Source organism: Leucoraja erinacea, chromosome 20 (assembly GCF_028641065.1).
Source record: "Leucoraja erinacea ecotype New England chromosome 20, Leri_hhj_1, whole genome shotgun sequence".
NCBI classification, from domain to species: Eukaryota; Metazoa; Chordata; class Chondrichthyes; order Rajiformes; family Rajidae; genus Leucoraja; species Leucoraja erinaceus.
Genome location: NC_073396.1, coordinates 5,262,556 through 5,271,656, shown reverse-complemented (window position 1 = coordinate 5,271,656; position 9,101 = coordinate 5,262,556). Strand labels below are relative to the sequence as shown.

General features: G+C 48.1%; 1 long non-coding RNA gene across 4 annotated transcripts in view; it reads left to right on the top strand.

Annotated features, from left to right (window-relative positions):
* Nucleotides 1–8,486, top strand: part of LOC129706674 (uncharacterized) — a 10,105-nt gene extending 1,619 nt beyond the window's left edge. Inside the window, exons 1-4 of one of the 4 annotated variants that reach the window (XR_008725090.1) lie at nt 1,143–1,674; nt 1,911–2,080; nt 3,777–3,993; nt 7,881–8,486. This is a non-coding gene — a long non-coding RNA (uncharacterized LOC129706674). Of the gene's footprint in view, nt 1–1,142; nt 1,675–1,767; nt 2,081–3,776; nt 3,994–7,790 lie in introns of those variants that run through there. The other 3 variants (XR_008725089.1, XR_008725088.1, XR_008725087.1) reach the window with 3 other exon arrangements.
* The last annotated feature ends 615 nt before the right edge of the window (nt 8,487–9,101 follow it).

Sequence of the window (9,101 nt, the reverse complement as noted above, 5' to 3'; positions counted from 1 at the left end):
CTCCCGTCACTCCCCCCTCTCTCTCCCAAACCTCCCACCCTCCCCCCCTCTCCCCTCCCCCCCTGTCACTCCTCACCCCCCCTCCCCCCCCCCCCCCCCTCTCCCCCCCCCCCCCCCCCTCTCTCTCTCCCCCCCCCCCCCTACTTCCCCCCCCCCCCCCCCCCCCTGTAGCCTGCGTCTGGGCCCGCTTGCATTGTGAATCTGAATAACTAGACCATCTCTCTCTCTCTCTCTCTCCCCAAGCTGTTTCTAATCACTTCGCGGACCCGGCATTTTTGCTAAATCAAGACAACACATCCGAGGGTTTAAAAAAAAAATCCCGATTGAAGAGACGCCCCTTTGTGACAAAATGTTATCTCTGGATTATTAAAGCTGTCACGTCGCCCGCGCGTAATGTAGAGGAACAGGTGGATTAAATGCCCGTCTCTCTCGTTCACCCTCTCTTCCCCCCACCCCCCCCCCCCCCCCCCCCCCCCCCCCCTACCCCCCACCCCCATCACAGCCCCCACCCCACCCCCCCCACACCAGGCACAGGGACAGGGAGACCAAGCAGTATTCTGTTTGCCTCACACAATGCCACCCCATTGCGACAATCACAGCGGGGCTTGTTAGATAAATCGCCTCCCCGTTATATGTCGAAGGTAGACACAAAACGCTGGAGTAACTCAGCGGGACAGGCAGCATCTCTGGAGATAAGGAATGGGTGACGTTTCGGGTCGAGACACTTCTTCAGACACGGGAGAGGGAGACTCGAGGTAAAGGGACATTTGTTTATATCCAGAATAAACGTGTGTATCTGTGTCACAGCAACTGCCCTGACTCTATCCAGACCTGATCTGTGAACATTCATGAAGGCGACACAGCTGAGTCTGTCTCCCGTGTCAAGCAGCATCTACCGTCGAATTTCACGGCGGCAACAACACGCTGCCTCTGCTGTGGGTGGAATTGCCCTGAGACCGACATTGTGCATCTCCAGAGATCCCATTACACATATTTCCCTTCACTCCCTGAACGCCACGACCCTTCCCGGCAACATAACCCGCCTTTACACCCCCCACCACCCCCCCCACCCCACAAATAAACCCACCCCTAACCTCTAACTCCCGGCCAACAGCATCCCATTAATCTCCAGTTTGCTAAAATTAGTCCAATAAGTTAGGCGCTGCCATCTTGGAATGGTGGTGACATTATTTATCATAAACCCATCTCCGGGACTTCGCCTCCAGGAGATCAGAACCGGTTCAATTTTCATTTTGGGGGGGGGGGGGGGGTTATTTGTGAAGCGGAAATTACAGAGCGAAATGACAACCACCGGAGCGAGTGAGTGAGGGGATGGAAGGAAGGGACGTCTCAGTGACCCAGCGAGCGTGGCCGCTTTAAGAGGAGCCGAGCAGAGTAGTCGCTGCAACCCCAGGCTGGGCGTCAAACCACCGCCACCTCCACCGCCGTCTCACCGCGTCTCAAAGGACCTCCCCTCCGGAAAGCTGGGATCAGAGCGGGTCGAGAACGTGATTTTGCGCCGTCATCTATATATATATCTATATCTATCTATCTTGTGTTGCCACAGATTGCTGATCTAGCTAAAAAGACGAGGCCACATTATCACATCTCGGAAAAATCCATTTACCGTGACAAAGAATGCGGTCTTTTGTTTATTTGTTCTAAGGAGGAGATGTGGGTGAGGGGGAGGGAGGGGGGGGGAGGGGAGAGGGGAGAGGGAGAGGAGGGGGGGGGGGGGGAGGGGAGAGAGGTGGGGGGGGGGGGGGGACAAAATGGAGCATTGCTTCTATTGTCTGGCAGCGTCTAAAACCCGGGCGGGCAGGTTTGACTGTGAGCATTAATTTTCCAGCCGGCTGCCAAACGACTTGTTTACAGATTCTTTCTGTGTGAGCAGAGTCTTGTTTTTGCAGGCCGGTCGACTCGCTCGTTGCAGAGGAGATATTTGCCGAGATGGTACTCCAGGGTATTCAGGAGATGTATTTCTCAATCAAAACGTTGGGACCCGTGCAAGACAGATCAAGCTAATCTCCAGCCCCCCCCCCCCCCCCCCCCCCCCCCCCCCGTTATTTATCTACTGAAGGTAAGTTGTCTTTCTTCGCACAATTGCAAGAATCAATTTCTTTTTTTTCTGGTGCTTTTTCTCCCCTCCCCCATTGACAGGGAACATGAAATGAGACTTTAATACGATGGGAACACGCAATGTATGCATTTTTTTTTATAACCCGTCATCTAATCGATCAACCGCATTGAAGACACGAGTGGGACTCGTTTAATATTTTTTCCTCATCTCATCCAACCGCCTGAAACACAGTGATAGATAACGTTATATAATGCGCTCCCCATTTTGTGTGGCCACGCGGTTGCGGGCTGTGTGTAACCTTATTGTATCGGCTTGTTGGACGCCATTCTCTCTCCACACCCCCCCCCCCCCCCCCCCCCTCTCTCTCTCTCTCTTTCTCTCCTTCTCACCCCCACACACACACAAACACACACACACACCAGCCTCCTAACAATTGATGGAGCAGCAGATTTAGTGAAGGAGTTAGTCGCCCACAGCTATATATATCTACACGCTGATTGACACTGACGTCTGGGGAATTAGGAGTAGAGTTGAGTTGGGCATTTTGTTAATCAAGGCGATGGGGCGTGCGGACAGATGAGGCGGGAGAGGGGAGTCGGGCAAAGCTGTCTGTCTGTCTGTCTGTCTGTCTGTCTGTCTGTCTGTCTGTCTGTCTGTCTGTCTGTCTGTCCTCCGGGGAAGACGAGGAGAGACAGTGGGGGAAGAGTTATCTCCCCCACTGTGTGTGTGAGTGTGTAGGCTCTCTCTGCTTTTTCTCTCACGCGCGCACACACACACAGAGTTTCTCACTTATCACACATACGTACTCGCGCACACACACACACACATACATAGACACACACACACACACTCTCACACAGTTTATCACACACGCGCTCACATACACACACACTCACTCACCCACACTTACACACACACAGTCACCCACACACACACACTGTTTCTCACACACACACACACTTGCTCATTCACACACACACTCACTCACACACACACCGTTTATCACACACGCGCTCACATCCACACACACTCACTTACTCACACTTACTCTCACACACACATAATGTATCACATACTCGTTCGCACACACTCACTCACTCGCTCACACTTACTCACTCACACACACACACACACACACGTCTCATTAAAACCACCGGTCAATGGGATTTCAACGTCGAATGAAAGACCACCCTTCCCGGGTTCCGCGTGTTATGTTAAATCTTGCAGACGTGGCAAACAAAGTCACATCTGAAAAGCAGTAAAACTCCCATTTACTGAAAAAGGCTGCGAATTAAAAACATGAAAACAGGGTCCTGGTAAAGTGAACAATTCTTAAAACCCCTTGAAATACAAACGCCGAGAGCAAATACACGTTATAATAAACCCGGCACCGGCAGGAATGTTTCAGCTACTCCGCACCGTATCCTGAATCGCCGCCGCTGTTACGCGAGTAATTCAAGACATTACATTGTGTCTTCCTGTTACACTAATCGAGTAACTAACTGCACTGGTTTCGGCCTTAGAGGTAGAAATCGCCCATTCGCTCATTCACAGGCTAAACAAAATAATGATGGTGAATTTTACGCGTTTGAATGTGGACGGTTCTTTCCGTTTTAATGACAAATAATCCCACGTCTACAGCCGCTCTCTCCCCCTCTCCCCCTTTCTTTCTCCCCCTTTCTTTCCCTTTCTGCAGATTTCTATCCATGGAGGAAAGCGAGACGATTCCTTTACCAGATCACGAATTCACGTTGGTTGAAAATAGATTCGTCAGCTTTAGAGGGTTTTTTTTTGTTTGTATTTTATTTTTTTAAAGTCCATGTAAGAGGCCGACTGAACGAGGCGGTTCTGGGGCGCGTTTCCCGGCGGCTTCCACAAACAACCTGAAGAAGTGAGACCCGGCTCATGATAAGGTAGGCGCGTTCAACACGAATGAAAGGTTTGCTTGACCATTGTGTGCTTGTGTATTAGAGTTAGTGCGACATAAATACATCGGAAATCAAAGCAAAATTAAATGAATCCAGAATTATATATATATATGTGTGTGTGTGTGTGTGTGTGTGTGTGTGTGTGTGTGTGTGTGTGTGTGTATATATGTGTGTGTGTGTGTATATATATATGTACATATATATATATATGTGTGTGTGTGTGTGTGCGTATATATATATATATATGTGTGTGTGTGTGTGTGTGTGTGTGTGTATATATATATATATATGTGTGTGTGTGTATATATATATGTGTGTGTTGTGTGTGTGCGTGTGTATATATATATGTGTGTGTGTGGGTGTATATATATATATATATACCGATGTCTTAAATATAGATTCGAGTTTATTTCAAAGCTAGTGAAGAAACGATTGCAGTATAAATTAAACATAGAAATGGAGCATTTGGTGATGAAATGTCGGGACCATTCTCCCATATTGTGGAGCTTCACTAGTTCAAAGTAGCCTAGTGTCTCTACCTCGAGAATTCAGTGGGACATTTGACAGATAATTCGGATGTAGTGAGGCCGGCTCTATCGCTATTCATCTGCGAGATGTGTGTACAATTTAATAAATGGCATCGATCCCTTCGAAGAAAAATAGCATCACCGGGCGAGTTTATCCCTGCGCATAACAAGAATCGCTGGCAGTAATAGATGCCCCCCTCAGTCATTCACTCCAGGTACATCATTCCATTTATCCGCTGTCCCCTCGCTGAGAGAATCCATCGTGCCTTTCCCTCCCAACTTCCCACACACCCACACACAACTTGCTTTGTGTCCTATCGTTGCCTATTTCCTATTTCGTTGCCTGTTGACAAATATGTTTTTTTTCCCCTTTTAAATCTGTATTTATTGATAGTTTGTCCCCAACGCGTCTCCATAGAGTTAATCGCAGTGTAAACCGGTATCTGGGAAATAGTTGCAGACACTAGGAATAGCAGATGCTGGTTGATAAAGAAAAGACACAGAATGCTGGAGTAACTCAGCGGGTCAGTCAGCGTCTCTGAAGAACATGGACAGGTGATGTTTCTGGTCGGGGCCGTTCTTCAGATGAATAGTTTAATTTATAACTTAAATAGTTGATCATTGGCTATCTATGAACCACTGCCGGGTTAGTTTCACTATTGATTTGCTATCCCTGTTCCATTGTGTAATGACGGCGTTTACCCGGCGCGCAGCCTAATATGTCCAAATTCGGTCCAGGGCTGCGCTGAGTTGTGGAGTCAGTTAAAACCCCCCCTTTCCTCGTAAAATCCTTCCTGGCCGCCCCCATTCCACCACACGGGCACAACTGCCGCCAATTTAATGTTTAATTCTCCTGTGAGCTTCATTAAAAAAAACCCTTAAAAAAACTCCATCAAATTGCTTTCAAAAAATGAGGTAGACCAACTTAAAAACACACAAAGATGTCGGGTCTTTGTGGCGCAGCGGTAGAGTTGCTGCCTTCCAGCGCTTCCAGCCAGAGACCCGGGTTCGATCCTGACTACCGGAGTTTGTACCGACCTTCTCCCCGTGACCTGTGTGGGTTTTGTCCCACGCCACAAAGACGGACAGGTTTGGGCTTGGTATAAGTGTAAATTGTCCCTTGTGTGGGTGCGCTGGTCGGTGGCGCTGAAGGGCCTGTTTCCGCGCTGTATCTCTAAAACAAATACTAACTAATCCCGTGGATAGCCCCTGGTGGGAACCCGTCTGCCGCTCCGCTCAGAGCCGCCTTTCAAGACGCCTTTCACACACAACCCCGAACACGGACTTCACTTCCACACCTTCTCCGTGTGTCATTCAGACTCTTAAACCTCAGACGAGAAAACGAGTGCCCCCCCCCCCCCCTCGGGCGTAAAATAGATGGGAATTGCTTTGGTCAAAGGTGAATCTACAGGGACAGAGAGATAGAGAGAGGGTTTAAGAGGGAACTGCAGATGCTGGAGAATCGAAGGGTACACAAAAAAAAAAGCTGGAGAAACTCAGCGGGTGCAGCAGCATCTATGGAGCGAAGGAAATAGGCAACGTTTCGGGCCGAAACCCTTCTTCAGACAGAGATATAGAGAGAGGACTGTGGTAACCGTGATATGAACCGCGATACCAGCCCATAGAATCACACGGTCTGCAGTGTTTACAGACCTAAAAGTAAATATTAATTAAACATATATTTAAAATATATTTGGAGCTATCCATGTTCCGTCTGTCTCACCCACTGATTTACTCCCAGCGCTTTGGGTCTTATTTTGAATAAACCAGCATCTGTCCTTGCCTCTCCCTAACAAAATAAAAATGATGAGCAGAGTGGAATTTAAATGGTGGTATTTACTAATATGTCCAGTCTTTGGCCAAACTAGTATATGCACTAAAAAGGCATAAACGATAAGAAATCAGTATATAACCCCCTCAAGATCTGGATACTAATGTGCGAATGGATATACCCCGATTGGAAAAGGGACGCGAGGAATTGGACATGCTGGACACACCCGTGGCTTTGATAAGTTTCGTATACAGAAAGAACTGCAGATGCTGGAAAAAAAATCGAAGGGGGACAGAAATGCTGGAGAAACTCAGCGGGTGAGGCAGCATCTGTGGAGCGAAGGAAATAGGCAACGTTTCGGGCCGAAACCCTTCCGGGTTTCGGCCCGAAACGTTGCCTATTTCCTATTTCCTTGCCTGTTTCCTTCGCTCCATAGAAACATAGAAACATAGCAAATAGGTGCAGGAGTAGGCCATTCGGCCCGTCGAGCCTGCACCGCCATTCGATATGATCATGGCTGATCATCCAACTCAGTATCCCATCCCTGCCTTCTCTCCATACCCCCCCCCGATCCCTTTAGCCACAAGGGCCACATCTAACTCCCTCTTAAATATAGCCAACGAACTGGCCTCAGCTACAACTAACTCAACTACCTCAACTACCTTCTGTGGCAGATAATCCCACAGATTCACCACTCTCTGTGTGAAAAATGTTTTCCTCATCTCGGTCCTAAAAGACTTCCCTCTTACCCTTAAACCGTGACCCCTAGTTCTGGATGTACCATGGATATACCCCGATTGGTAAAGGAACGCGAGGAATTGGACATGGAATGCTGGACATACCCGTGGCTGAGTTTGTGTGTGTGTGTGTGTGTGAGAGAGAGATAGAGGGAGAGAATGGGGCTTGATAATTACTATCTATCCGCGGTATAAGTAGATGGTGGGGGCTCAGTCCCCTGGCTTGTCCCTGGCGTGTGTGCGGGGAGGAAGTTCAAGGTAACCCTGGGAGTCTTTGTTTGAGTGACTGACCTTCATTTCATGCGAGGGAGGACTCGACTATAGTCCCTCTGTATGTCGGCTGGGCCAGGGCTCCGCAAAACCAGCCAGTCCCCCCCCCCCCCCCCCCCCCCCCCCCGCCGTCTTTAATGCATGCACTCTTGTATAATTCAATAAATGACCGCTCCCTCGGGGGGAAAAAAACCCTTCCCCGCATCTGTCCACGGACCTCACCGAGAATCCCGGACAATGCAAAAAGCAAGCGCAGAATGAATGAATGAATGGTCGAATGAATGAATGAGTTAATGAGTGAATACATACACTTCATTTTAACCCGAGCTGGCTATCTACAACTGCTATTTTTAGGCGAACGCTGGATTAAATCGCTTAATAACATATACTTCATTAAAATAGAAATATTTAAAGACTGACTCAGTCTCTTTGAAGCCACTAATGTACAAACATTTCTTCCTTTCAACCGCGCTGCAGGACCGATACACCCCGAATGTTAGTTGATCGTTCGCCCGGGAAGAGTTGGGCGATTCTGATTTTTTTTTTTTTTTTAATTTTTTTGTAAAGCCTATTTTCGAAATCAAGAGGAATGCAACACTATCCGGAACACGTGGAGCCGTTTGCAGCTGAGCTGGGCTTTGATCAAAGTTTCGTTTACAGATGGAACTGCAGATGCTGAAGAAACAAAAATCGAAGGTGGACAGAAATGCTGGAGGAACTCAGCGGGTGAGGCAGCATCTATGGAGCGAAGGACATGGGAAATAGGCAACGTTTCGGGCCGAAACCCGGAAGGGTTTCGGCCCGAAACGTTGCCTATTTCCTTCGCTCCATAGATGCTGCCTCACATCCCCGCTGAGTTTCTGCTAAAGTACCCAGACTAGGTTAGAGTACGTACACAAAAAAATGCTGGAGAAACTCAGCGGGTGCAGCAGTATCTATGGAGCGAAGGAAACAGACAACGTTCCGGGCCGAAACCCCGTTATTCTTTGGTAAGTTCACGACGTTAGATCTTGCAATGGGCTATTTCCAGAAAGATTGGCTGTTGCGAGATTAGCAAGTGGCGGGTCCAAAACCCGGCACACATTTCTGTACTGATTCAGTTCTTGCCCTTTATAAAACAGCATAAAAAAATAAAAAAAATTAAATCCGTGTTTGCCTTGTGTTGCTTTCCAATCGATAAACAAACCGCGCTCTTTATATTAAAAAAACCCCATCGCTCTCTTCCTGAATGTCGTCCACTCAGTTTCGAAAACTTGCAGTGATTTTCCACCAAGGGTAAACGCTAGTAGAAGCAAAAACACCGCCAACCTATTAAAACCTCTTTAGGAAAAAAAACATCCGTCTGCTTGCTGCTATAAACGTGAAATCTGCACAGATGACTGTGTTTAAGAAGGGACTGCAGATGCTGGAAAATCGAAGGTAGACAAAAATGCTGGAGAAACTCAGCGGGTGCAGCAGCATCTATGGAGCGAAGGAAATAGGCAACGTTTCGGGACGAAACGTTGCCTATTTCCTTCGCTCCATAGATGCTGCTGCACCCGCTGAGTTCCTCCAGCACTTTTGTCTACCTCAGGTTTGTAGATGAATTGGCTTTTGTAAATTACAAACAGTCCCTAGTGTGTAGGACAGCGTTAAGGAGCCTTGTTTCCACGCTGTATCTCTATAGTCTATACACACCACCCTGGCCACGCTCTCCCTTCACTCCGACCATCGGGAAGCAAGCATAGGATTCAATCTTTATTATCATTGTGCAGTCTACAGTACAGAGACAACGAAACACAGTTAGCA